At 53.3% G+C, this 7,676-nt stretch overlaps 1 long non-coding RNA gene across 1 annotated transcript; it reads right to left on the reverse strand.

The window, feature by feature from the left end:
• Positions 1–992: 992 nt before the first annotated feature.
• Positions 993–6,857, reverse strand: LOC105528520. Its single transcript, XR_001004367.1, has 5 exons — positions 6,712–6,857; positions 6,341–6,569; positions 4,061–4,249; positions 2,490–2,679; positions 993–1,122 (listed from the first exon to the last, which is right to left on the reverse strand). It is a non-coding gene; the product is annotated as an uncharacterized LOC105528520 (long non-coding RNA).
• Between the last annotated feature and the right edge of the window lie 819 nt (positions 6,858–7,676).

A 7,676-nucleotide genomic window follows, 5' to 3' on the forward strand; every position in this document is an offset into this window, starting at 1 on the left:
CACATGTTGTACTGAGCTTCTACAGTGAGCCCTGCACAAATCCATCTCCATTCTTCAAAACAACCCAGGGAGCCCTGGAGTGATCTCAGGTTCAGCCCCAAGGCGGGTATCCTCTGCAGTTCTCCTCTCCTTTCTTCTAGCAGTCCAGCCCTGCTTTTGTTCTGATAGTGGATGGTTCCCTAGGGCTGCTGTAACAAAGCACCACAAACTGGGGCTTAAACAACAGAAATCTATCATCTCACAGTTCCGGGGGGCAGAGGTCTGAGATCAAGGGCTTGGGGGGCTGGCTTCCCTCTGAGAGCCGCGAGCAGATGAGCATCTTCGCTGTGCCTTCCCCGAGCTCCCAGTGGCTTGCTGGCCGCCTTTGAAGTTCCTCAGTGTGTAGAGGTGTCACCCTTACCTCTGCCGTGTTCACAAGATGTTTTCCCTGTGGGTCTCCATCGTCCCCCACCTTTTCATGGCTCACTGCAGCCTCAAATTCCTGGACTCAAGCGATCCTCCCACCTCAGCCTCCTGAGTAGCTGGGACTACAGGCATGCACCACACACTAATTTTTTTGTTTTTGATTTTTTTTTTTATAGATACTGGGTCTTCCCAGTATCTCAAACTCCTGCCCTCAAGCAATCCTCCTGCCTTGGTCTCCCAAAGCACTGGGACCATAGGTGTAAGCCACTACACCCAGCCCCAAATTTCCCCTTTATATCAGGACACCAGCCCACCCTAATGCCCTCATTTAACTTAATGACCTCTATAAAGACCTTATGTTCTAATAAATTCACATTCTGCAATACTAGGGTTAGGACTCAACATACTGTCTCGGGGGCAGGGGACATAATGTAACCCATAACAGAGGACATCTTCATGCTGTTCATGGGAGGCCTGAACCCATTTCCACAGGAAAGAGTGGATCCTAGTGGGTTTAGTCAACCATGGAGGGATGGGGGAAGGCGAAGGGATCCATGCATTCCTCCCAGGGAGCCGAGGGGAAGGATGCTGGTCAAACTGGTTTCTTAGATAAAAAGAGACTTAGAGGAAGAGATGCTTCTCCCTCTGTCCACAAGTCTTCCTGGGGCAGCCTTCTGGGAACCATGAGGAGAGCTGGGCCAACACCTGGGCATGGAACTGCAAAAACAGGAAAAGAATCCAGGTCTTCAACGTTGTTCTTGAGGCTCCGAATACATGAAACTGGAGACTCCCTTCCCCGAGCCATGTTGCTACGTGAGATGATTGCTCTTCCTTATTGCTTAAGCCAATGTGAAATGTCACCAGTGCTTACCAGAACTCCGGTTAGAAACTGTCCTACAAGAAGGCAGGAGGAAGACTCTGACGGGCCTTCCGGAAGGGGCTGAGCCTGCCCTTTCCCGCCCTCTCTCAGACCCATTCCCCACTCCCACTGCGGCTCTGCTGTTTCTCTGGTGGAGTGGACCGGGCTGGCCTCGGCAAATTACACTGACCAGGGTCTCTTGCCAACAGGCTTCCGACTGGGAAGCGCTGGTGGGAGCCGGGAGGATGGGCGGAGGGGAGAGCTGGCTCCTGTCCCTTCTCTCTGTCTCCCTCCCTCTCTCTTGGCTTCCCAGCCTCCCCAGCACTAGCTGCTTCCCCTTGGTGGTCAGTGGGTCTCTCTGTGGTGCCAGTTCCACTGGACAGCCCACAGATGGCTGCCATGCTGCTGAGGACCCTCATCCCCATTCGTCCCCAGTCCTCTGAGTGATAGTGGCTTTCTGCAGCTGTAAGATATGTCATCTCTGGAACTAGTTCCCTTGCTAAATTCCCTCTGCTGAACTGCCTGCCTGGGCCCTGAGCCATACAGGGCATGGAATGCCAAAGCAAAACATTCTGTGCCCATAAGTGGAGGCCAACCTGCCCTCTACGTTGGTGGGGCCCTGCTGTCAGCCAGGATTTGGATGGACTGATGGAGGCCAGAGCTGGATGAAGTAGCAGCCCCTGGGGGTGAGATGCTGCTCCCCAGTGACCCCTCCTCTGCTCTCCCCTTCACAGCCCTCAGTCCTCTCACAGAGGAAAGCTGGGCTCATGGGCGGGAGCCTCCCTCGGTGCCCACAGGTCTTATTCTTGCCCTGGGTGCTGCAGGCCCCTCCCTAACTCGAGCCCTGGATGAGCCTTTCCAAGCCCAGGCCCCTGCTCCCTCAGCTGCGTCCATCTCCTTTGTCTGTGTGACCACTATCCCAGGGGACCAGAACCTAGAAAGCACAAGCCTGGGGCAGCCTCCCCTCTGGACCATGAGATCCTGGAGCACAGGGACCTCCTTGGCCTCCCCTCCTTCTCCCTGGCACCTGGCAGGGGCGCTGGCACAGAGCAAGTGCTCACAGCTGTTGGAACAGAGACAGGGAGCACTGCCCTCAGGGCACCCCACCCCTTGGAAGGCCTGCAAGGCTCGGTGTGGCAGACCCCAGCCACAGGCCCTTTGGATGGTCCCGCCTCTGACTTGGCAGGGATGCAGAGCTCACACTGCCCCCGGGCAGAGCACTCACCTTCCAGAAGACCCAGGTTGTGCAAGGGCCCTCTGCATGCTGCTCCCTGTCACGAGAGGAAAAAATCTTGCAGGCGCTGGGGCTTCCCAGAGGTGGGGCCCCACCAGGGTGAGGCTCTAGCAAAAATGGGGCAGTGGCAAAGCCCAGCAGAGGCGCTGCAGCCTGTTGGGTCAGAGGGAGTCACTAGGAACTTAGAAAATAAAACAAAAGAGGCAGTTTCCTTAGGCACTGGGTAAAAGCGAGGCTTCTCTTGGCTCTTATCAATTCCCTGCTGGTCCCCAGGAACCCAGCCCAGCCATCGAGGGTCCTCCCTTGTCCCACCTGTCACTTGCACAAAGGAGGAAGCAGACACCTATGGAATGAATCAACAAGCACCTGACCAAAGGCAGAACACCCAGGGTCTTCTGTTCCTCTGATTTTAGATAGCACGTGGGGAGCAATTCTCCTGAGCTAATCACTCGTACAGCAACCACAAAGGACGATGGTTCAGCACAGCCTCTCTTTCTTTTTTCCCCAATAGCCCACAGGTGCTATGAAACCCAGTTTCAACTTGACAATATTGAATGACTTTGTGTGCCAGGATTCGGGCTAGAAACCGAACATATGGAGAGGAAAATCATGGTCCTGATTTCAAAGGGAGAGTTGCGGGGAGAGGAAGGCAGTAAACAAAGGTGCCCACATCATGTGACCCACGTTACGCTGGCGGGAGCTGGGTCCGTGGAACATCAGTGGCTCAGGGAGCTAGAGTGGCAGAAGAGGCTGGGAGGGTGGGCAGGGTAGGGCAGGCCTCAGAGGGCCCTGGGTGCCAGGCTAAGGGGTTTGGACTTGACTCTGTGGACCAAGGGCCACCAGTGAAGGGCTTGAAACAGACAAGCCAAGTAGGCAGATGGCAAAGCTTCCGTCCACATGTCAGATGGCATGTCTGAATGCTGACACCGTACAGGTTTAATAGGACTCTGACTTCTGCCCACCGAAAAAGACAAGGCCGTGGGAAGCAAAATAATTATAGACATCACTTTCTCTATGAAAATGAACTCTTCCAGGCCAGGCACGGCAGCTCACACCTGTAATCCCAACACTTTGGGAGACTGAGGAGGGCGGATCATTTGAGGTCGGGAATTTGAGACCAGCCTGGCCAACATGGCAAAAACCCATCTCTACTAAAAATACAAAAAATTAGCCAGGAGTGGTGGTGCACGCCTGTAGTCCCAGCTACTCAGGAGGCTGAGGCACGAGAATCATTTGAACCCAGGAGGCAGAGGTTGCAGTGAGCTGAGATCGCGCTACTGCACTCCAGCCTGGGTGACACAGTAAGACTGCGTCTCAAAATAAATAAATAAAAAAGAACTCTTCCAAACTCTCAGCCTCCAGACAAGGGCCCCCTCTTCTCTGCAACTGTGTGTGCCCACTAACCTGCTCCAGGGCACTTCTGGGCTCCCGAAGGCCCTGGCCCAGTTCCTCCTATTTGGCTCCTGTCCCAGCAGCTTCCCAGTGAGCCACACCAGGGCTGGGGCAAGGTAGGGCTGTGATGTAACACTTTATAAAACAAACATCCTGGGACTTCCACTTACACATGGGCGTCCGCTGCTTCCTGCAGATTCTTTTGGAGGAGCTCCACTTCTCTGATGATGCCACCATTGCTCAGAGGAAGGAGGGCCTCCCTGAAAGCTGCTTTCTATGCCTCAGGCACGCCATTTGGATTATGGGCAGAGATGGCACACTTTCCACCTTGGAGGGTGGATTGGGTTTTTCGGAAACACCTAATACCATTCAAAGGGCAAGGTTAAAGGACTGCTGAGTGATTGAGCTAAGGAAAACTGTTTTTGGCCAAGCATCCAGATGGGACTAGAGCATCTGTGACTGCTCCCCATTACCCAGGTATCCTGAGTTATGGCATCCTTGCCAGGGCAGATGCTAACCTCCCAAAGCCCTCATGGGACTGGAGGTCATGAGCCTCACTCCACAGTCCACTGTTCTATGCTCCTGGAAGAAGTCTGGTGAAGTAGAGCACAACCACGGACATGTAAGCAGAGCCCAAACCCATTTTCCAGAAAGCTCTCAATGTCAAACTTTCCAATATTGAGTAAGTGGATACACAAATGCTTGCTGGTTATTGTCTTCTATGTGACCTAATTCTTTTCAATAAGGGTGAGGCCAGGCGCGGTGGCTCATGCCTGTAATCCCAGCACTTTGGGAGGCCAAGGCAGGCTGATCACTTGAGGTCAGGAGTTCAAGTCCAGCCTGGCCAACATGGTGAAACCCCATCTCTACTAAAAACACAAAAATCAGCTGGATGTGGTGGTGGGCATCTGGATTCCCAGCTACTCAGGAGGCTGAGGCAGGAAAATTGCTTGAACCTGGGAGGCAGAGGTTGCAGTGAGCCGAGATCGTGCCACTGCACTCCAGCCTGGGCAACACAGCACGACTCTTGTCTCAAAAAAAAATTAATAATGATAAGGGTGACTGCTTAAGTCTGCAATCACTGTATACCTTCATAAGCCTTTTCATGTAAGTTAGCAAAGAAGAGGAAAAGATACCTCCTTCATCAGACATGTTTTTGTTTTTGTTTTTGGTTCAGAAAACTTGGTCAGTGGATTTATACAGAACCCTATGAAATAAGTCAGATTCTTAGAACATTAGAAGGCAAGAAGAACCTGAGCTTTCATCCAGTCCAACCTCCCATTTACAGAAGGGTAGCTTGGAACTCAGAGAGGCGGAGTCATGTCCAAGCTTTCATAATGAGCGGGGCGGGGCCGGGGGGTTGTGAGGGGGCCCAAGGAATCCTAAGAAAACGGGAGTTGGTCCGAGAACTTAGGTGAGATGACTAAGCTCTTAGTAGCATGTCCAATGTAGTGTCTGATGTTTTTATTTACTCTTTTAGCACCACACACAGAAGTCTCATCTCCAGCCAGGTGCAGTGGCTCATGCCTGTCATCCCAGCACTTTAGGAGGCCGAGGTGGGCAGATCACTTGAGGTTAGGAGTTCGAGATCAGCCTAGCCAACATGGTGAAACCCCATCTCTACTAAAAATACAAAAATTAGCTGGGCATGGTGGTACGTGCCTGTAATCCCAGCTACTCAGGAGGCTGAGGCATGAGAATCGCTTGAGCCCGGTAGGCAGAGGTTGCAGTGAGCAGAGATCACTGCACTCCAGCCTGGGCGACAGAGTGAGACTCTCAGAAAAATAAAAATAAAAAAGAAATCTCATCTCCACATGACAGTGATTCCTAAGTGCGTGGCATCACGTATTTTTACAAGGATCTATTGCTTTTTTCCAAAGAAAAGAAATAGTAATGGAGAGGATGAAGTTTACTGAAAATACATTGAAAGACAATAAAGTCATGCATTTTGATTAAGGCCAGGTTTAGTCACCACCACCTGAGCTTCTGGAATCCAGTTGAGTGGTTGGGTTTCACCACTCAGGCCTTGCTGTCCACAGTCCTGCTGCCCAGGGCCTCTGCGGGTCTTCCTGCAGCCGCAGAGCAGAGCTCCGGGAAAGCAGCGGGACTACTTCCCTCCTTCTATTTTCCCTGCTGGGCTGTCCAGGCAAGGCCTCACCTTCCCAGCATGTGGGCAGGAGTTTGGGCTTTGGGGTGGGCTAGCAGGAGAGGAAGGTATGTGGGCGACAGCAGTGTGAGTGGCTTGTGTGTGCACCAGTCGGAGCCCTCCTGGCTCCCTGGATCTGGAACTGGAGCGGCACCGGGATCACTTCCAGGTCCCTTGCACTGGAGCGGTGGGCGGCAGCAGGGACCGGAGTCGGCCCGGCAGGGCCCACGTGGCCAGCACACCGGTGCACCAGTTCCAGTTAATGTTTCTATCTGGCCACCCCAGGCTGCTAGGGGAACCCTACCTGCCAAGACATCCAGGCCCTCTGCCGGGAGGCTGCATACTGGGCAGTGTTGGGAATGACTGGTTGGTAGGTGTGCCAGGAAGCTGGGCAATTCTGGCAGTGCAGGACACTTCCGGAGTGTGAGGAAAATTGCGTCGTTGGAACAAAGTGTTTCCTCACAGAGAAGCACAAAGTCCGCATCACCACAGAATCAAAGATGTCCCATTCAGCGCTGGAGCTATAACGTTCTCTCATGGGTTCTGATGGTTAATCTCATCAAGAATTAAGCTTGTTAAGGGTGGAGCCACCCCCACCCCTCTAGTCCGGGCGGGTGCTCAAGGACAGATAGGGCGGACCACCCCCACATCCCTTCACATAGGAAGAAGACTCACTTCTGCTTACGGCTCGCGTTTGCCCTCTTTTTGTTTCTGTGGAAGTCGCGCCTGCTCCAGAGCTGGATCATCCATTCATTCATTTATGCATGCATTCATTAAACAGGTATTCACTGACTGTGCCTCAGACCTGGCTTTGGATACCAAGGAAGTTTTTCAAAAACCTCACAGGGCTTTGTGGCTATAAAGATATCTATGTAAGGATTCTTGGGTTATCTGAGGCCCAGAGAAGGGAGGTAACTTGTCCAAGAGAACACAGCAAGTTGGGGGCAGGGCTGGGCCAGTGCTCTGAGCTCCTGCAACCCCACCCCTACCCACCCAGGACTAGATCTAGATCTACCCTCTCCTCTCTTTAACTCTTCATCGGCCACACTCCGGTCAGTCGAAATCCCCACCCTAGGGAGAGACATAACCTGTCTGGATTGTCCAAAATGGTAAAAAACGAAAAAATGAAAAAAAAAAAAAAGTGTCCCCAATTCAAGTCCAGTGCCTGCCTGGTGGGGGCATTCCAGCGTGGCCTGGGGTGAGTGGCAGTCCACCTCCAGAGGCATCCCCCGGGCGCTCCTAGGGACTCGAATTTCCCACGCGGCTTTTTGCCTTATGTATTCACTGTTAGACGTTTTCGGTCAAAGCATTTTGGGACTTCCGTAACTGTCAGAGCGCGCCAGGGAGCCGCCCTTAAAGATACCTAGTTACTGATGAATTCCATCCGGTAAGGTAGAGGGTAGTGGGCGGCTTGGGGGTTCAGGACCCGGCTCCCCTCACGCTCCTGGGTGAATCTCTGGCTTCACAGGGGAAACCACCTCCGCAGGACAGGACCCATCTAGTTACAGGACACTGGATGTTACAAAGACGAGGCTTCCAGCGTGGGGGCGTGGGGGAGGCTGCCAGCCCTGCCCCCAGCGTGCTGGCGACCCCCGGGACGCCCCTTCCCTCCTGCGCCTCTGCTCCCTCGCTGGTGGGAG

The sequence above is a fragment of the Mandrillus leucophaeus genome, unplaced genomic scaffold (assembly GCF_000951045.1).
Source record: "Mandrillus leucophaeus isolate KB7577 unplaced genomic scaffold, Mleu.le_1.0 Scaffold72, whole genome shotgun sequence".
NCBI lineage: Eukaryota > Metazoa > Chordata > Mammalia > Primates > Cercopithecidae > Mandrillus > Mandrillus leucophaeus.